The 21,854-nt window shown below is 40.9% G+C and overlaps 1 protein-coding gene across 1 annotated transcript in view; it reads left to right on the forward strand.

Moving 5' to 3' along the window:
- The window catches only part of FAM181B (family with sequence similarity 181 member B), a 311,017-nt gene that overhangs the window by 176,518 nt on the left and 112,645 nt on the right, over nucleotides 1-21,854 (forward strand). Inside the window, exon 7 of the mRNA XM_082410219.1 lies at nucleotides 20,257-20,942. The gene's annotated coding sequence lies outside the window, so the exon portion shown is untranslated. The remainder of the gene's footprint in view (nucleotides 1-20,256; nucleotides 20,943-21,854) is intronic.

Below are 21,854 nucleotides of genomic sequence, written 5' to 3' on the forward strand. Positions count from 1 at the left end.
CTCTCCCCCCATCCCTCTCCTCACAGGTAACTACTAATTTGTTCTCTCTCTCTCTCTCTGAGTCTGTTTCTGTATTGTTATATTCATTTGTTTGTTTTTAGATTCCATATATAAGTGAAAACATGCAGTCTTTGTTTTTCTCTGTCTGACTTACTTTACTAAGCGTAATATCCTCCAGGTCCATCCATGTTGTTGCAAATCGCAAAATTTCATTCTTTTTTTATGGCTGAGTAATATTTCCAGTGTGTGTGTGTATGTGTGTGTGTATACACAGTATATATATCACATCTTTATCCATTCATCTGCTGATGGACACTTAAGCTGCTACCATATTTAGGCTATTGTAAATAGTGCTTCTGTAAACACTGGGGTGCATATATCTTTTTGAATTAGTGTTATTAGTTTCTTCGACTGTATACTCAGGAGTGGAATTGCTGGATCATACGGTAGTTCTATTTTTAGCTTTTTGAGGAAACTCCATACTGTTTTCCATAGTTCCTTTTTCTCCACATCCTCGCCAATGTTTATTATTTGTTTTTTTGATAGACATTATGACTGGTGTGAGGTGATATCTCTTTGTGGTTTTGATTTGCATTTCCCTGATGGTTAGTGATTTTGAGCATCTTTTCATGTGACTGTTGCCCATCTGTATATCTTCTTTGGAAAAATGTCTATTCATGTCTTCCCGTTTTTTAATCAGGTTGTTTTTTTTTTTTGATGTTGAGTTATATGAGCTCTTAATATATTTTGGATATTAATGTCTTATCAGACATATCTTTTGCAAATATCTTCTCCCATTCAGTAGGTTGTCTTTTAGTTTTGTTGATGGCTTCCTTCACTGTCCAAAAGCTTTTAATTAGGTCCTACTTGTTTACTTTTGCTTTTGTTTCCTTTGCCTGAGGAGACAGATCCAAAAAAATATTGCTAAGACTTAGGTCAAAGAGTCTACTGCCTATGTTTTTTCTAGGAGTCTTATGGCTTCTGGTCTTTAGGTCTTTAATCCACTTTGAAATATATATATATATATATATATTTTGTATATGGTATGAGAAGTGTTCTAATTTTATTCTTTTACATGTAGCTGTCCAGTTTTCCCAACACCATGTATTGAAGAGACTGTCTTTTCCCCATTATATATTTTGGTCTCCTTTTCATAGATTGACCATAGGTTTGTGGGCTTATTTCTGGGCTCTTTATTCTGTTTCATTGACCCCTGTGTCTGTTTTTGTGCCTGTACCACACTGCCTTGACTATTTTGCTTAGTGGTATAGTCTGAAGTCAGGGAGCATGGCACTTCCAGCTTTGTTCTTCTTTTTCAAGATTGCGTTGGCTATTTGGGACCTTTTGTGGTTCCATGTAAATTTTAGGATTATCTGTTCCAGTTCTGTGAAAAATGTCAAAGACATTTTGATATGGACTGCATTAAATCTGTAGATTGCTTTGAGTAGTAAGGACATTTTAACAATATTAATTCTTACGATCCATGAACACAGGGTATCTTTCCATTTATTCATATCATCTTCAATTCCTTTTACCAATGTGTGATAGTTTCCAGAGTATAGGTCTTTCACCTCCCTGGTTAAGTTTACTCATGCACTAAAAAAGTAAAATACGTAATTGTAAGTGAGATTGTTTTCTTGCTTTCCCTTCCTGATAGTTCATTATGAGTATATAGAAAAGCAACAGATTTCTGTATATTAATCTTGTATCTCAAAACTTTACTGAATTCATTTATTAGTTCTATTAGTTTTTTGGTGGAGACTTTAGGGTTTACTATATATAGTCTCTTGTCCTCTGCAAATAGTGACAGTCTTACTTTTTCCCTTCCAGTTTGGATACCTTCTATTTCTTTTTCTTGTCTGATTGCTGTGGCTAGGACTTCCAGTACTATGTTAAATATAAGTGGTGAGAGTGGGCATCCTAATTTTTTCCTGATTTTAGACTTTAGAAAAGCTTTCAACTTTTCACCATTGAGTATGATGTTAGCTGTGGATTTGTCATAAATAGCCTTTATTATGTCATAATAGCCTTTATTATGTTGAGATATGTTCCCTCTATACTAACTTTGAGTTTTTATCATGAATGGGTGTTGAATTTTGTCAAATGCTCTTTCTACATTTACTGAGATGGCCATGTGATTTTTATCCTTCATTTTATTCATGTGTTGTATCACACTGATTTGTTGATATTCAACAAATTCCATCCCTGGAATAAATCCCACTTGATCATGGTGTATGATCTGTTTCATATATTGCTGAATATATTTTGCTAATATTTTTTGAGGATTTTTGCAACTATATTCATCAGGGATATTGGCTGGTTTTGGTATCAGGCTAATGGTGGCCTCGGAATAAATTTGGGAGTGTTTCCTCATGTTCAGTTTTTTGTAATAGTTTGAGAAGGATAGGTGTTAACTCTTCTTTATATGTTTGGTAGAATTCCCCTGTGAAGTCATCTGGTCCTGGACTTTGTTGGGAGTTTTTTGGTTACTGATTTAATTTCAGTACGTGTAATTGGTCTGTTCAGATTATCTATTTCTTCGTGATTCAGTCTTGGAAGATTGTATATTTCTGGTAATTTACCCTTTTCTTCTAGGTTGTTCAATTTGTTGGTATATAACTGTTCATAGTATTCTCTTATGATTGCATTTCTTATTTTCATGAGGTGATACAGGTACCTATCTGGTCTTGAAGGGGTGTCCTTGTGTGGGAGTGTCCCTGTGCAATCTTCATGTGCCCAGTGGCTTTGGTGGGAGGCCTGAATCTGAAGTGAGCACAGCCTGAGTTTTCCCCTGGGATGTTCTGGCAGCTGCTGCCTTGGTGGGAAGTAGGGCTGTAATTGGAGGGGCTAGAGCCAGAGCCAGGTGTGAACTGGGGCTTCTGTCCTCAATGCTGTCACTATCAGGGACAGGGGTATGACTCAAGGGGCTGGAGTAGGAGCCCTGTGAGAGATGGGTTTTCTGGAGTGTGATGCTTTGGTTTTGGACATGGATAGAGCCTGAGGGTTTGGAGCTGTACTTCCATGCTGGTTTCACTTTTTCCCTGGTGTGCATTCCTTGGTTAAAGGCTGAGTTGGGGCTGGAGGGGTTGGTGGCTTTACTCCCCTCAGAGTGTACATAGGGACTGCACACTCTGGTGATGGTGGTCTTCACCTTGGAGCTAGTTTGGCTCCCCCCAAGTGTGTGCACCGATGAACAAGCTGGTGATGGCTGCCTTCACTCTAGTCAGAGGCAAGGCTGGGATCTGAGCAGGTTTCATTACTTCCAAGTGTGTACACTCTTGCTGGCAATAACAGCTTCCACCTTAGTGGGGAACAGTGTCAGAGCAAGAGGGGATGGAGCAGGAGCCCAGTGCGGGCCTGGGGGCACACTGGGGTGGTCCTGGCAGGCCAGACAGAGACCAGGCAGCTTTCAGTCTGTTGCCTCTGTGCTGTGACTGGGAGTAAGCCAGACTGCGCTTGCACTCTTCAAGGGCTGTCTTACAGCCCTCCAGTAAGCCCCACCGGTTTTCAAATCAGCTAAGGGGACTTAACTTATTAGTATTAGATCCCAGCGCTGGGGTGCCTAATGTGTGGCTCGAATCCCTCACTCCCCAGGGAAGATCCCCAAGACCGTGTTATCCCCGTTTCTTCTGTGTCCCCTGCTAGGGGTGCAGATTCAACCAGATCGCTTTTCCTCTCCTCCTACCAGACTCCGTGTGGCTCTTTCTTCAAAGCGTTGGTTGCAGAAGAGCAGTCTTGCTAGTTTCAGGGTTGATATCAGGGAGAGTTGCTCTATACGCAGTTGTCGTTTTGATGTGCTTGTGAGGGTAAGTTAGCCTTGTGTCCCCCTCCTCCGCCATCTTGTTCTCTCTGCCCTTGGCCCTTGACTTTGGGCAACTTACTTAACCTCATTAAGCTTCTGTTCACTCATCTGTAACATAGGGGTAGTAATTGTGTCCATCTCACAAACCTGTTGTAAGAATAGATGTGATATTGCATGTATTCCAGGGTCATAATTTTATTCTCACTATTACTCATAGAAAGTATTATTTTATTATTTTATAACTGATTTCATCTTCCTCAAACGCCCCATGCTACTGGGAAGCTGGAAAGAAAGGTTGTTGGTGGGGGGAGGGTGCTTAAAATTTCCAGTGACTGTTATCTCAGTTGTCTCCAGTTTAAGTAACAGCTTTTGGGTGATTGGGTCTCTTTGGAAAATGCTCCTCTTTTAAATCCAGCCTCCTCTCTGCTCTTGTCCAAGATGTTCTCTGAGTGTGGGAGACAGGGGCTGATGCACCTGTTGCAGCAGCTGGAGGGGGCCTAGTTCCCCACATGTAGGCCCCTTTACTGCCCTCTGGCTCTTCTCATCTTGATGGCTCATGGCAATAGTTTTGGTTTTTATTGTTTTGTTTCTTTTTTCTTTTCCTTTTTTTTTTTTCTGGTCGTTGGCACAGAGGTCAAAGTTTGTGACTGGTGAACTCATGGTCTATTTGCTATCCTCCAGCAGGGTCTGGTGGTCCTCTTGCCCCCTTGCTAACTCTATCCCTTTTCACTGGTGCTGATGATTCTCCTGGTTAACTCTGGAAGCAGCCCCTTCTGTAGCCCTCATCTATAGGGTTCCTTTCTCTGGCCACAGTATATCCCATGGTCCAAGGGGAAAGCTTCTGGATTTTATACAACATTGGAGTTGAGGGAATTTTGGAAATGCTGATTCAGGCTCTCCTCCACCTAAAATGATTGTGACCATTTTTATCCCATGTTGCTAAGGGACTACCTTGTGGGTTGCCTCTCAGCATTGTCCTCAAATTTCAAATGGAGAGCAGAGCACAGTTCATATACCCTGCCCCTGAGGTATTGGTTTTTGACATGGTATCTGCCTGCTTCTCCTTCCTTTTAAACAGAAATTCTACTCTCTCTTCCTATGCTGGAAGGAGCAGGATTTTCTTTTTGCTTTGGGCTTGAGGAAACACCTCTGTGGTTCTGACTTGCTCTTTCCCTAGCTATTATCAGTGGAAGGAATATTTTCTCTACATTACGGGAAAATATCTGTGATTTGAGTTGATTCAGCTTCATTCTTGATATACAGAATATGGGGCAACTAAGAAGCAGGAATTATCTGTGTTTGGCATATAGTTCAAGGCGTCATAAGTACTCGGAAAATTTTCATTGCTGTTAGCTTTTCACCACTCTTACCTTTCAATGCACTTCCCTCTCCTTCCTTGCATACTAAATACGGTATTTTCTACATGAATCTGTATTCGATTTCATTTTACACTTTCAATAAAGATGGCTTATTAAACAGACCACAGAAAGAATTGAACTTTTCTACTTTTCTAAGGATATGAAACAAATTTAAAACCAGGAAAAAACAATTTTTTAAGACAATGATGATACTAAAAATACCAAAAAAAAAAAAAAAAAAGGACTTATATGTCCCAGAAGCTTTATTATCTCATTTAATTCTTGCCATGGTCCTCTGAGACAGGTACTACTACCATATCAATTTTGGATATAGTTTAGAGGGGTTAATTTATGTTCACAAGGTCACAAGTATAGGAAATAATAGGGCCAGAATTGGAACCCAGATTTTCTGATGGCAAAGTTCGTGCTCTTGACTCTTATGATTTATTAATTCCCACATGTCCTGACTTTGTTCACAGTATGTGCTCACTATGTTATCTATGTACTGTCTTGACTTTTCCTCAGCTTGTGTACTCAGAGCTCTAGCCATAGACCTCTACTTACTGTCCTTGAAATCTCCTGATAATCCTTCATAAACATGTTTAATATGTAATTCCACTTTCAATACCATCCTCCCTGCCCTCACCACCACCCTATACCCAGCTCAATTCCATGCTCCTTTAGACTCCCACTTCTTCCCAAGGCACAATTTATATTAGCACTCATACCTTATATATGTTTGTTTGTACTTCAATCAGGCTGTATAATCCACTGTGTCTTCTGTAAGGGTCATCTAGGCATGTGTCTGTCTCTCCAAATTGAATGAGGGTTTTTGGGGTGCAAGGGTGGCATCTTCCTTCATTGTTGAAATGGATGGGATAAAAAATGATCCTTGTATTAATGTGAATCACATTAATCTCTGGAAGAAAAGAGACACTGAGCCCCTGATGACTGTCTGTAGTCACATATGGTCATCCCAACCAAATGGGTTGCTGTGAGGGAGTCATTTAAAAAAAAATTAGCAAAGTGATGGCAAAAATCTGTCACTTGGAAGCTACCAGGGGCTAGTAGATGAAGTATGCTATATCAAGGTCCAATTTGAAGATTCATGCATTCATTCTATAACTATTTATGAGCTTCTTACTGTGTGCCAGCTATAGTTGTGGATGTAGAACATAGAGTAATGATTCAACAAGCAAGGTCCCTGCTCTCACTAGACTTACATCTTTTTGGGGGAAATGGATGATAAACAAGGACAATATCTGATCATAACAAGTGCTGATCATAGGGATGGGGAAGATTGGGGGAGAACACAGTATAGGGAAGAGATAGAATTTCTATTTAACCACATTAATTTTAGGATGCTTATTAGATATTTGATTGCACGTATCAGGCAGGGAACTGAGGAGATAACAAGTTGAATATACAAGTCAGGAGTTTAGGCAGAAGTCAGGGGCAGAGACATGGATTTTGAGTCATGTGCCTACTATTTACCTTAAAGCCATAGGCCTAGGGAAAGTATGGGGAGAGATAAGGGAAGAACAGGGGGTTTGTGACAGAGCCCTAGGGGTTCCATAACAGAGGATGAACTTTTGAGCCAGATGTCTATGTTCTATTTTACACTTTGTAAATATCATTTTTCTTTTATTATTGTCCATTTTCAGTTAAATGTTGCTTAAATATCCCTCCAAGTCCCAGTAGAGCTGGGCCATTAAATGGGAAACAGTACCCTGTGAGGCCAGCAGGGAGTGGTAGTTGCCATTAGAGAGAAATTGAGAAGGTAAGAGAGATCTGGCAGATTAAGATAGAAGAGGCGTTTTCCAGCTTTCCCTTTACTTCTGGAAATCCTCTCTTCGGGACCAGACTCAAAAGACCTGGATATTATTCTATGAAAGGAGCCCTAAGATTTCCTTTTAGCTATGCTCAAAATGGGTCATGTCTCTTTAATGTCTATCAATGGCTCCCCATTATTCTAAAGTTAAAGCCCCAATTCCTCAACGTGGTTTAAGGCCTTCTCAATCTCGCCGCTGCCACCCCCTTCAGTCTCATCTATGCTACTCTCCTTCTCATACTTTATGCACCAGTTATACTGGGTTGTTTCCTTGAAGTCTATGCTTTTCTAAGTCTTCTCTGGACTTGGGTTTTTACATGCTTGTCCATGTATCTGGAATGTTCCTCCCATTCCTTCCTTCGCTTGGCTGGTTCTACTTATCCTTCAGGTTTCAGCTTATGCATGACCACATCTGCTTAATCAAGGAAGCCTTCTCTGACCCCCTGGGAGAGGGTCAGGTCTACCTGCTGAATACTGCAAGGTACCCTACAGATCTCTATAAAAACACTCAACATACTTTAATGTTAACTGTTTTTTAAATGCTTGTCTTCCCATCATGTTTTAAGACAAACAATGGGTCTGTGTCTCCAATTTGTGCCCAGGGACCAAGAACAACTTCCTGAAAATAGAAAGTACTCAATGCATATTTTGAATAAACAGACAAACAAATGAATGAATGAACTTCTCACTATGCCTATTGGGCACTGTCCTGTGTACCAGGATCAGACTTCCTTCCTGGCTTAGGTTCAAATATTAGTTCCCAAAGAGAGGACATGCAATATTATTTCAATTAGATGGGGAGACAGACTTAGGAAAGTTAAGTGACATCTTTAAGGTTATATGGCTGGTAAAGACACACTGGAAAGCGTGGTCTGGGCTGGAGAGTAGCTCCGAGAGCAAACTGCTTCCCCCACTGTGCACTCCATGGAGTGTTCTCCTCTTCCACTAGAGGGTGTGGTTCCCATTCCCCAGAACCTGGGGCTGCTCTTTCCACTCCCAGGGGCTGCTCAGCAGGCCCTGAGGGCTGGAATACAGCTGCAGGAGGGCTACAAGTCAAACTGCAGGGAAAATTCAGAAAAGGACTTCTGAAATCTTCCATAATTTCGCAGACTCCTTGCCTTTGTTTATTGTCATTCCTTCTCCCTGAGACGCCTTCCCTCTCTTCTCAGACCCTGCTTTTTTGTGTCCCTATAGCATCCTCTTCTTATCCTTCTCATCATACCATCCTTACCACGTGGTATTGTATTGGTTACTTTCAGGTTTATCCTTCACGACTGAGAGGTTGACTAAAGGAAGACACATCTTGATCTTAAGTATTCACGGTCAGCTCAAGGCTCTTTCAAAGTGAAACAGACACGCTAATAATTACACTGCAATAGAATAAACGCTACAATACATATATACTGATAGTATAGTGTGGTATAATGGGTGTTATGCACATGACTTCTGGAGTCTAACAGCCTGGATTCTAATCCTGATTTTACCACTAATTACCTCTGTGATTTCAGGTAATAATATTCCCAAGTTTCATTTTCCCTATCTGTAGAATGGGAATAAAAATAATATACACTTCTTAGTATTGTTGAGAAGACTAAATGAGATTAGCTGATGTAAGGTGCTTAGCGTTGTAGCTGGAGCATGGTAAGTGCTCTATAGATGTTAGCTATGGTGATAATAATGTAGAGAGTTGAGCTCCAAAAGGCTGGAGTGGAGAAATGGTGTGTTCAGGAATAGTTTCACAAGGAAACTGATGCTTGAGTTAATTCTCTTTGGATGATTTGAAATTTTCCAGACAAAGAAGGCATGGTTGATAAGGGTGTAAGGAGTTCCAGGCAGAAGAAACAGCCAAGTGCTAGGGCATAGAAATATGAGAGAGCTTGGCAGTTGGAGAAGTTTGAAGTTAATTTTTGATATGGCTATAACAGAAGGTGCATATGGGGAGAAGCAAGAGAAAAGTTGAAGACATAAATGTGGGGAAATCACAAGAAGAGTCTTGTTAAGCGATTAATACTTGAGTTAGTAAATAATAGGGAGTTATTCAAGAGATTTTAGTTGGGGTGTATCAGAGTCAGATAGTTGTCTTAGAAACAAATCATTCTGGGGTTGGGGCCTGAATTCTGGAATTTACAATGCTGATGGGTCAGGAGGGATGAAGTGGGATTGGCAAGGTTGATGGCTTGATGAGATACAGGGTTGAGAGAGAGAAGAGGACACCCAGGTTACTCATTTCAGTAACCTGGATTTCAAAGAGGCAGAGTCTAACAGATCTCATGCATTTTGCAGAACATTTAAAAGCCACTAGGACAGGCTGTCAGGAGCGTTTGCATTCGAGGATAAAATAGTACATATGGAATTTGAGTTCTATATTGAGCAATCCAGACAGCTTTAACTCAAAGCCTGTCAAAGTCCATTTTCATTTTTTTTGCTGTGATGCTGGTGAGGGAAATCACCCAGGAAGCAACACTGCAAACCAACAAACACCTCAAAGTATTTACTCCGTCAAAGGTAAAGAGTGACAAGAGAGAAATCATGGAGATGTGATTTCAGTTTGTATTTATACCCAGACAACACCCTTCTATGTGTACACACACGCACACACACACACACACACACACACACACACACTTTAGCAAAGGGTCAGTAGTTCACCAGGGTTTGTAGCCTCAGTTAATGAATCCCTCGTATCTATACAGTATTTTTTAGTTCAGATAGCATCTTTCCATCTTTTCCCTAATAATTCTCACATCTAGTGTGTGAGAGAGACAGACAGATGTCCTGTGCTGCAGATGAGGAGATTGACAAATCTTTTAGCCTCTCTGAGGGTCAGTGGTGGGGATGATGAGTGACAGAATTGGCTCTTGCATGAAGTTCTCTGTGGAGCTGAAGAGGGAATCATGGCTTTGGAGGCCACATCTAGAACTTTTTACTATTGCATAGTGTCAGCAGTTTCTCAGTCTGTTGTTCACCACATAGTTAAAATAAATGGTTCTTTTAAAACCTTTCTTTACATTGATTGGAATATAGTACTATATATGGATATATATATATATATATGACTCTAATTTATATAGTATAATATTTGTAAGAACCCTTTTGGTGTGAAGTGACAGGAACTGAATGTAAACTTCGTTAAAAACCTAGAGCATGCAATGTTCCGTTAACTAGATAGTCTAAGGTGGTTTGTGTTCCCTTTAGCCTTGGCTAGATCCAGGGGATTCCGAAAATTCTTTCTTTTTCTCCCTTCTTTCCCTCCCTCTTGTCATCCCTTCATCCTTCCTGTCTTCCATCACTTATTCCTCTATCTCTATTTCATTCTGCATTGTTTTTATTTACAGGCAAAGTCTCTTTCTTTGGTTGTAAAGATAGTTCTGGAAGCTTGAAATTTACATGGCTTTTAGCATTTACAATCTCAGCAATAATCGCAGCCATCTCCTAGCATCCATATCAATACTCTCCAAAACAGTGATTGGTCTTGCTTGGGTCAAGTGCCCTCTTGTGAGCAAGTGAGTTTGACCAGGGTACTCTGGTTTGACAGCTGGGATCAGGAGCCCAATGCTGTGGTAGGGGAAGTGACTGATGGGATGGGAATGTCTTTCCTCAAAGAGAAGTAGGTGCTGTTATCAAGAGATAGGAGACGAGTAAAGAATTCTGCACAGGAAAAACCCAGAGATACTACATCGTACCCGTACCCAGGAATTTCATAAATAAGACAGTCTTCAAGATGGTACAACACTGAGGGCTTCCCCTTCTGGCTCTTCTACTCTGTATTGTGTAACTTGGAGAAGTCACCTTTGTCAGCCTTGATTTTCTCAACTGTAAAAGGAGGATACAACTCCTCACCCAACTACTGCATATGCCTACTGGGAGGGCCTAAGGGAACCCTCGGTGCTCTACACACAAATGGTGTCCCCCCAGGGACTTGAGGTCCTCCAGCACCTGTCTCCTTCCTGTATGCTTCTTCTTGGGCATGATGTGTGTATTCAGGAAATGTCTGCAGTGCAGCGGTGACATTTCAACAGAGGTCCCGTGGAGAGGCAGTACTTGCTCAAAGGAATATACTCCTGATTGTGGATTTATAAGCACTTCAGGGGGTAAATACTTGGTGGCAAGAATGGCTTCAAGTACCTCTCATGTGACACTGCCTAGCCATTCCTCTGTTCTGCTCCAGAAAGCAGCTCAGTGTGGAGAAAAGAGAAGGGGATTTGGAGTCAGAGAATCAGGGTATGTCTGCTGGTTGGTGTGCTTCCAGCGATATGACCTTGGATTAGTTACTTAATCTGAGCATCATTTTTCCTATCTTTGCTGATCTGTCTTTTCCCCAAAGTGGCTGTCAAGCACAAAGGAAGCTGTGGTGAAAGGGCTTAGGATGAAGACAGACCTGGGTCTGAGCCCTCCTTTGTCTCCTATGTAGGGTACACTGTCAGGGCTACACCCAGGTCCCCACTGGATGGGTCCTTTCTGTCATTTCCCTGTCCCTCTCCCGGCTTTGGTTGGCTTTTGCTGCTAATGGCCTGCATTTGTGATGTGCAGAGGATTGCCACTTTGCCAAGTGCTGGAAGGGTACAACCTTCTGAAGGCCCTTAACCAACGACTAGTATGTCAGCTCAGCTCCCTTGCTGTGGGTGGTGTGACTCTGAGACAAAATTAACCCTGCAGAGTTTCCCTGTTAGATCAGAATTTTGCCTGAAATCTCATGTTGCTTGTCTCCTTCCTCTTCCCTATTTTTTTTTTTTTTTGTCCCCAACTCAGTTGCTGGTTTCTCCTGGTTTCTCCTCCTTCATCAGGACTTGCACATAATTCTTATCTCAGGATGAGGGAACTTCATCTGGGACAACTTAGTGATGTATACCCTTAGGTAATGTGAGTTACTCACAAGGAAGCTCATTTTCCTCATCTGGAGAAGGAAGGTGGTATCGTCTACCACACACGGTTATGGAATCATAGTAGTTATTCAGTAAATGATAACGGTTATTTCTAAGTACATAGTGAGGCCTTCTGCAAGTAACAAGTGCAGGGGTAACTTCATTTTAGGACACAGGAGGGCAGCCCAGATTGACCAGTTCAACCTGATGTTGGGGTTAGCTCTCTATACAACTGAATACTTAAAAATTCCAGGATCCATGTTTTCTTGTCTGTTATATGGTCCCACTGCCTGCCCTTACCCTGCCCCTGGAGTTGTGCCTCTGGGCTCTCTCTGGCGGGTCCTCTGCTTGAGGAAGAGCCCCTTTAAACCGTTTGTGGAAATAGCCTTTGCTTCAGTGAGCAGGGATCTTCCTTCCCTCATCCCCAGATGAAGTGCCTGCTGCAGCCTCCCATGTAAGCCCTGACCAGGCAAGTGTATTGCTACAGATGAACTGTGGCAGGCTGGTGGGGATTGTCAGGCGGCGAAGGCTCCCACATGCACAAAGCACTCAGACCCTTTGGCTCCAACTTGCTGCTGGCTTGTGGGGAGATTATAACAAGAATGTGAGTGACTGGTTGAACACAGAGGGAGATGCAGACTAAAGGGCTGGAGAAAGCTTTGTCTGATCAAACACTGTGCGTTACTGCCCTGTTCAAGGTGGGAAGGTTAGAGAAGTTGCCCTGTTCACTCAGCTCTGCACCTTGGCTGCCAACCAGCCATGCTTGCTTGGGGTGATGACAAGCCCTTTCTGTAGCTCTGGTGGGAAGTGACAGCTGCCGAAAAATATCAGGCGAAAAGAAAAGAGCCGAGGATTTCTCTCAAGGAGGTGAGCAGGGTTTGAAAGCTGGACACTTGGTATGATTAAAAAAGAAAGAAAACAAAAGAATACAGAGCATGAAGGCAGAAAGGGGTCTAAGAGATCATGTAATCTGATTCAGTACCTTACAGGCAAAGAAACTGGTGCCCACAGAGGAAAAGGTTTTTCCCCAAAGTCACATAGTTGTTAGTATCTGAGAAGAGTTTAGAACCCAAATTCAGACAGAGGGGCAAATAATTTTTTCATCACACCCTTCTACTTGGTTCTTTCTTTCATTTTAGTTTCTCCTTCTGCGATGTAGTAAGTATTATTGATATGTTACTATTCAGCATATATGATTTGAACCCTCATGCTCTGCCAGCCTCATATACATGACCTTCTCTAATGCTTACAACAATCTTATGAGCAGACTTTGTCACCCTTGATGATGTTGTGAGAGGTGACACAACCTACTCAGGGTCACACAGCTAGTAAGTGGTCCAACCTCTGTCTCTCTGATTAGAGAATCCCCCACGCTTTCCAAGATATGATGCTACCTCTGAGGATTGGCTTCTTGGGTCTATGGGGATTATGAATAAAAATTGGGAAGAAAGGAGAAGAACCAGATGGGGCTAGACAGGAGAAGACTGAAATAAAGTAGTTGAGAAAATGTTGGCTGTAGGTGGCCTTTGGATTCCCTGTCAGCCAGAACAAATATGTCAATGGACTTCTTTGGGATGATGGCATGGATATATAATCCGTGGGCAACATCCTTTGTTTCAGGTTTAAAGTAAATTTATTATAACTTAAAAAAATTGTGCGTAAGAAAAAATGCTCAACATCACTAATTATCAGGGAAAGGCAAATCAGTATCACAATGAGGTATCACCACACCTGTCAGAATGGCTATCATCAAAAAGAACACAAGAAATGTTGGCAAGGATGTAGAGAAAAGGGCATCCTCATACGCTTTTAGTGGGAATGTAAATTGGTGCAGCTACTGTGAAAAACAGTATGGAAGTTTCTTAAACTAAAAGTAGAACTACCGTATAGTTTCTGCAAGAGGAAAGACAGGCCAGTTGACACATGGGAAAACATATAATACATTGCCTTGTATTCTTACAGATCATGAAGCCATGGGAATTTTGAGTTTTGGAATGAAAAACAAAATCAATTTAATCTCTTTAACTAAAAAGCTTTTTGTGCCATCCCAAGGAGAGTTGGCAAATCTGACATTCAGAATGTAGTTTTATTTCCAGAATGGATTACGTATGACAGTAGATAAAATGCTTTTCTCCATGTGACCACTATTAAAAACCCAGTAAACATAAATAGTGCCTGCACTTCATGCAGTCCCACGATGAGGTATAAAACAGGCAACGTGCAGCATGAAATAGTTGCAATTCTTGAAAAATGTGGATCCTTGATATATCAAAATTGCCCTGAGAATGAGGAAGAAAATAAATATAAGTAGTTAGAAGAAAGATGAAAGTGGCTTCAACACATTTTTATAGTTGCGATGAAAAGCTTTTTATTTACATTAAATTATATTTTTCATTTTGAAATATTAGAACTAAAACCTTGAAGAAGAAAAAACACCTATAATGCTTGCACATTATCATATCCCTTTTAGCATTTTGGGTTTTGTGTTTCCAACTTTTCCTTCTAGGCTTGTTCCCTTGGATAATTGTCATCTTATATACAATTTCATTCACTGAATTTTCCAATGAAAATATCTTAAGCATTTTCTAGGTTATTACATAGCTTCCAAAAAGGAGTTATTAATGATTACCTATACTTATTGAGTGGATAGATCATAATTTGTAAACTTTTTTCCTGCCGTTGAACATTTAGGTTGTTGATGTGAATGGTATTAAATTTTATTAAAACTTCAGTTTCGACTACACTGAAATATCTTCTAATCAGGTAATATATTAATAACATTAATGCATTTCCTGATTTTTAAACCATCCTTACATTCCTGATATAGATTCTACTTGGTTGTGATGGACTCTGAATTCCCTTTGCCACAATTTTATTTGGGATTTTTATATCCATATTCATAAAAATGGTTGACTTAAGCGGACACACCAAGGCAGCCTGTCTTATCGGACTTATCTGGTTTTGGATCATCTACTTCCTAATTTTATGAACTTAAATTACTTAGCCTTTCTTTTTATCTTTTCTTTTCTCTTTATTTGGTTTTGAAAACAGCACTCAAGGGATATGATGGTTAGCTGTGATTAAGCACTCAGTTCTGAAAGGTCATATGAATGTTATACATTGAATAGATCAAAGTTATTGTAAAGTTAGCTAGACCCACACCATATGTAAGATTGTGACAACATTTTTCTTTATTACCCTAGGTTTTAAATAACCAGTCTTTCAAAGTTGGCAGAGCGAGACTTCTGTGAATTATGGCAAACGTGGGAGAAGGTATAAGCAAGCTATTACCAGTATGGGACAATCTGGTGGATCCTAAAGCCTGATCTGCTGACTGTCTGCCAGATGATTAGGAAGGATTACTAGGTCTGTCCACCTGGTCAAAACCCACACTCACTGGTGATTCTCATGTGTAGCCTCAGATTAGGAAACATGGTTGTAGTAGAAAGAGGTTCATAGACTTTTTGGTCATACTGCTTATAAAACCTGTTATTTGTTGATCTTGGGAAAATTCCATAACCTTTCTGGACCTCAGTTTTATCACCTGTCATAAAGGTTTAATACCACTACTACAGGGTTACAAAGTGTCTTTCATGGAAAAGTGCTCAGTAAATGGCAGCCCTTCCTTATTATTATGAATATTCCCTTGACAATGAGATACTTCCCCCTATATATTAATATTTTTGCGGTTGAGGTGTATCTCAAAATTAAGATAAGCAATTCTGTCAGTGGCAAGCAGAAGAGTTAGTTATTGGACTGTTATGTTGCCTAAGATATATGAACTTGTCTATACATGGAGGTTATTTAATCACTTAATTGTTAATTCAGTTGAATATTTTATATCAACATCATTACAGGGGGGCCTGCATTTTTACCTTAAATTTGGATCCTAATTATTGGTTTAAATGCCTTCAAAAATGCTACCTTATGATGCAACATTAAAATAAAAAAAAATATATGTTTTGTCTCTAGAAGAATGATTGACACATGTCAGGCAATGCAATGAAAGCAAATAGAAACTGCAAAATTTCTCAGAATAGATCACAAGAATCTTAGAGAAGCTGGGGTGACCAGTTTATGTGTTTGAAGGACTATAATTTTGGTGGCAAGCAGCTCTCTCTCTTGAAAGCTTTTGGCTTACTTTCAAGAGAAGCTGGATAACTTTCAGGATACTTCCTTCAGTTAAGAAAAAGAATAAAGCTATGAGGGCTATGCAAATGAAACATCAATATTCTTCTTTATGGCTGAAAATAACACTATTAATCTTCAAGATTTGAAAAGGCCACTATTGTGAGCATAGTTTATGCAAAGTCCAAAACTCAGCCTCCAAACTTGATTAGGCCACTGAAGAAAAAAGTATGGATGAATATAGATGATTGTTAAATCTAAAAAGGTGAATATTTGTGTGATTCTTCTCCCAGCCCAAAGCTGTATTAAAATGGTGTGGTTTACAATGGACAACCTATTAGATCCTAGTATGCTAAGACAGTGTGTGATACTGTGATTTATAATAAGAAATATTTGGACTTCCTCCCGTTTCTGGCACAGAGCTCCAAAAACCCTTGGAATTTTTTAAGTGTTGAGAGTGATAAAGATGTCTTTTGTTATGTTAATGAGGCGACTATTTGGATGCCCCTCAGTCACCTAAGGATGGGGGGCTTGTTGCAGGGAGAACCAACCATGTGATCAGAGGGTTGGACCTTTCAGTCCCATCTCCCTGACCAAATGGCCAATGATTTAATCAATTCTGCTTATAAAATGAATCCTCCATTAAAAACTCCAAAGGACAGGTTTTGGAGAGCTTCTAGGTTAGGGAACGCATGGACATTTGGGGAGAATGGTGCTTAGAGAAGACATGGAAGCTCTGTGCATTCCCCCATACCTTACTCTATGCACCTCTTTTATTTGGCTGTTCCTGAGTTATATCCTTTTATAATAATTTGGTCATCTAGTAATCTAGTAGGTAGATGAGTTTCTTGAGTTCCGTCAGCTGCTCTAGCAAACTAATTGAACCTAAGGAGCGGGTTGTGGGAACCTCTGATCTATAGCCAGTTGGTCAAAAAGCACAGGTAATAACCTGGGCTTGCTACTGATACCTGAAGTGTGTGTGTGTGTGTGTGTGTGTGCGTGTGTGCGTGCATTAGGGGGCAGTCTTCTGGGACTCAGCCCTCAACCTGTAGAATCTGATGCTATTTCTGGGTGGATAGTGTCAGAACTGACTTGAATTATAGGACACCCAGCTGGTGTTCTGAGCATTGCTTATTCTTATGGGGACCACCCCCCCCCCCAAAAAAAAGACACACTGGAATTGATGATCAGAGCACTTAGCATCGGTACCTGGACTCCTATGACAGGCTAGACTAATTCTGCTGAGTAGCAGTTTGCTGTTTTATGCTGCATTGTTAAGTCTGGGTTTTGTTCACATAGGAAGGTTTGGTTTGTTTTTTTTTTTTTCTGCTTTAAAGAGATAACAGAGGTAGAGAGTTATTCACGCTAGCAAGCACTACAAATTCAAGTGAGCTATTTTGATCCTTTTAGGTTTTTGTAGAGTTGCAGAGATGTAAGTGATGTTAACATACAGCTTAAATAGTTAATAAATGTTTGCATTGCTTAATGCCTTGCCTCTTCTGTAACACTAGTCACACACACAAGGTGTAGTGTAATCCTATTCAGAAACCACAGACACCTTAAAGAGCTCTGGCTGTCAGTTCCCACTTCAAATATCCCTGAGGAGGGATTTCTACCTGAGCTTTAAGAGGAGTCTGAAGAATCTGGCATAAATAGTCACTCCTGGGAATTCCCTGGCGGTCCAGTGGTTAGGACTCCGTGCTGACTGCCGTGGGCCTGGGTTCAATGCTTGGTCCGGGAACTAAGATCGTGCAAACCATGTGGGATGGCCGAAAAAAAAAAAAAGGAAAAAGCACTCCTTATTGTATTCCATAGCACCTATGGTCATGGAAACATGACACATTAAGAGTAACTGAGTTTGTTTTTTAAAAATTTCTAATCTCATCAGTGCTCCAACCAGAGAAGGACTGGAGAAAGATATTGGGTCCATTCCATTGAGGGATGTCTTCTCAATAACTTCTGTTGAAATCCTTTATTTTGAGACTTTACATAAATAGCATAAGCATTTGCTAAAAAGAAATTAACATAAACTGAAATAAATTATATTAAGTATTTTTATCGCTTAAATAAGCATAATCATATGTTCACAGTTCTCTATAAAACTTGAAAAAATATATGGGAATATCTACAATGTTCTTTCTCACTCTTCACATTTGCATTAGGATAGCCCTTAGGGCTGGGCTAGTATTTTTGTTTTCCTGGAATGCCACCTCTACCTTCATTATTTAGGTTCTACACTTCCAGCTTATGTATATTGACTACACTAGCCCATACCAGGCAACTGTGGCCTGCTCACATTTTATCTAGTGATACCAGTAGTAGAGGATGTGTTGTCTCATTGAGAGTCATGGAGTGTGGGGCAAAGAATATCAAAGCTGTAGTCAGATAGACCTACATTTTAATCTTCTTTCTCTCATATACTACCTGTGGGATACTGGAAAAATTATAACCTTTGAGAGCCTTATTTCCTTATCTGTGAAATGGGATTAACAACACCTGCTTTACAGATTTGTTGTGACTATTAGTAACTTATTTAAAAGCACACTGCCTGGCACATAGTGGGCCCCAAATAAATCACAAAGGATCACAAAGGAAGTTAGAGAACAAATAAAGGGCCCTAACTTCCCTTCCATTGCATCATTCCTTTCTTCTCAGCCTATAATATACCAAAGTTCATTCTCTAGAGCAAGAGTTCTCAGAGTGTGGTCCCCAGACCACATCATCATCATCATCACAGACCACAGCATCAGCATCACCTAGGGGCTTGTTAGAAATGCAAATTCTTGGCCCTATCACAAACACCTGTATCAGAAAATTCTGAGGGTGGAACCAAGTAATCTGAATTTCTCCAGGTGATTCTGGTACAAAGTTTGAGAACCACTGCCTTAAAGTATAGGCTTCCTGTTTTAAAGTAGAGTACAACAATTTTGTATCTACTGTTCTTGTCATGTCTGAAAAAAAAATGTGAATGTTGCGCAGGTTACAAGAGTCTAGCTCTCCAGTATAACGCCCAGGTACGCCCTCTGTTCTCACTTTTGTCCTGGAGAGAGATGGGATTAAGAGGGCAAGGAGCAATAATGGCGGCTGATTCCAAAATGGAAAACCAGTGCTGAATGAAAAGTCTCTTTGTTCTATTCCTTTTGCAATGCTTGGACCACTCTGCTGTTCTTGGCATTGTCAGATTTTATAACTTCTGCCAATCTAAAGGATATGAAATTGCATGTAGTTCTAGGTTTAATTTTTATTTTCCTGATTCTAGTGTTTATTGCCTGTTCAATTATCGATTGACCAGTTGCTTACACTTCTTTGAAATGCTGGTTATGTCTGTTAGTCACTTTCCTATAAGACTGCTTAGCTTTTTCTTTTTTTCAAACTTATTGAATAGAATTGATATACAACATTGTGTAAGTTTAAGGTGTACAGCGTGTTGATTTGACATACTTATATATTGCAAAATAGTTACCACCATAGCATTCACTAACACCTCCAGCACATCGCATAAGTACATTTCTTTTTTGTGGTGAGAACATTTACGATCTACTCACTGAGCAACTTTCAAGTATATAATACAATACTATGACTATAATTACCATGCTGTACTTTAGACCCCTAGAACTTTTTCATCTTACAACTGGAAGTTTGTGCCCTTTGACCATTATCCTCATTTCCCCTACCCCCTAACTCCTGGTAACCACCACTCTACTCTCTGTTTCTAGGATTCCACATATAAATGGAATATTTGTCTTTTTCTGTCTGACTTATTTCACTTAGCATAATGCCTTCAAGGTCCATCCATCTGTCACAAATGGCAGGGTTTCCTTCCTCATGGCTAAATAATATTCCATTGTCTATATATACCACATATATACCTGATTTCATTGAATTGTCTTTCTGTGTTTTCTCATAACTCACTGAGTTTCCTTAAAACAGCTATTTTGAATTCTTTTTTGGATAAATTGCAGGTCTCCTTGTCTCTGGGTTCAGTTACTGAGAGGTTATTGTGATCCTTTGGTGTTACATTACCTTGATTTTGATGTTCCTTTGAGTTTTGCGTCATTGACTTCACAGTTGAAGTGGCAGTCACCTCCTCCAGTTTTTACTGACTTCTGGGGAGAAATACCTTCCATCTGCCCTGCTAGAGATTCTGCGGCTTTCTCTGACCTTCTGTGTGCTCCAGATTTCTTTCTCCCTCTTGTGGCGGAATGTTTTAAGCTTGCATGCCTTCTCTCCATCCTGCAACACACCATGCTGACAGCCTCTTTTGTTTTCTCATAGGTGGCGCTACAGCTCAACTTTGTGGTGTCAACCTTGGCCACAGATTAGAGCCTGTTTTCTGCAAGTGATCGCTGGTCATCTCCCAGAGCTGTCCCTCGCCACCACCTTCAGGAGGGCACACAGGTTCCCGCTGCAGAGTCAGCATGAGTGGCGCTGAGAGTGTGTGTGGGTCAGCTGGGCTATCATAGGTGGGCTCTCCCAGCAGCTGGTGGACAGGCTTCTAGATGGAGCCCACCATACACTTAATAAGCTCTGTGTCCGTTCAATGCTGGTATTTTCCCAGACTCTTCACATCCCACAGTCTTGGAGCTCCTGATTTAATGCACTGGGCTGGCTTTCCGTATCAGCTGGTTCCGCATCTGGGGATTCAACCAACCTCCGATCAAAATTCATTCTGTTGTTTGTGGAACTGCGGATGCAGAACCCTCCGATATGGAGGGCCAAGTGTACTGCACCATTTCCTATAAGGGACTTGAGCATCCCTGTATTCTGGTGTCCACAGTGGCTCATGGAACCCATCTCTAGAAGGTGGGGCTGAGAGAGAAATGAACCTCTTCAGCGGCATCAGCAGAGCTGGGGAAGCCAGGTGTCACTCACCGGCTCTCTTTCCCCCAAAGGGAGAAATCGGGGACCAAGGAAGATCTCTCGGCCCTGAACTCTGCCACCTTGAAGAAGCGGTGATGCAGGTAAAGCCAAACTGTTCTTCTTATGTTACTGAACACAAGTTCGTGTGCCTGACACACAGTGAGGCCAAACAAACCAAAATGTTGGAGTTTGGTGCAGAGAAAGGTTTATTTCAGGGCCATGCAAAGAGATGGGTGGCTTATGACCCAAACACCCCAAACTCCTCAAATGGTTTCAGCAAAGCATTTTTAATGGCAAGGTGAGTTGGGGCATGGTTGGGTGTTAAAATTTTCTTGGTGTCAGAATCCTTTGTTCTTGCAGTTGTCCATGTAGGTCAGGTCACGATGTTCCTGTAAACCTCCAATAAGACAAATGTTATTCTGTTTTGCAACTTTTTATCTCCATATGAATGGAAAAGTGTTATACTCTTAAAGGTTAGAGCCTTGAGAATCGGCTATCCTGTATATTTCAGGTTATAGGCAACATTCTTAACTCTAAGCAAAAGCAGAAGAATACAAAGGTTAAAGTAAAAGAAACAGATCTAATATGGAGTCAGATTTGTTCTTCCCTATTATGTTACCCACTCCAGGGCTTCCAAACTTGTACTGTTTTGCTCGTTCTTCTCCGGGAACCTGGACTTCCACAAAGGCTCTCTCTGCCCTAACATGGGCAGAGAGATTGTCTCAGTCAGTGTTCTCCGGGGATTTGGACGTTGATGGAGAGGGGCTAGAGCTGATTCACAGGTCACTTTTCAGGGTCTACAGCCAGGACTGCGGTCTGTTGGCCTATTATCTGATGCACAGGTGGGCGAGACTCCCCTGGGTTCCTTGGTGTAGGGTGCTAAATCCCACACCTCTCACACACTTTTGTTTCTAGATGGATGCTGGTATTTGTTGTTGGGAGGGTAAGTGGACAAAAAGTGAGGGACGCCTTATGCAGCCATGATGCTGATGTCACTCCCTTCTTAGCTTTCT

Source organism: Balaenoptera physalus (genome assembly GCF_965194825.1).
Source record: "Balaenoptera physalus genome assembly, chromosome: 10".
NCBI classification, from domain to species: Eukaryota; Metazoa; Chordata; class Mammalia; order Artiodactyla; family Balaenopteridae; genus Balaenoptera; species Balaenoptera physalus.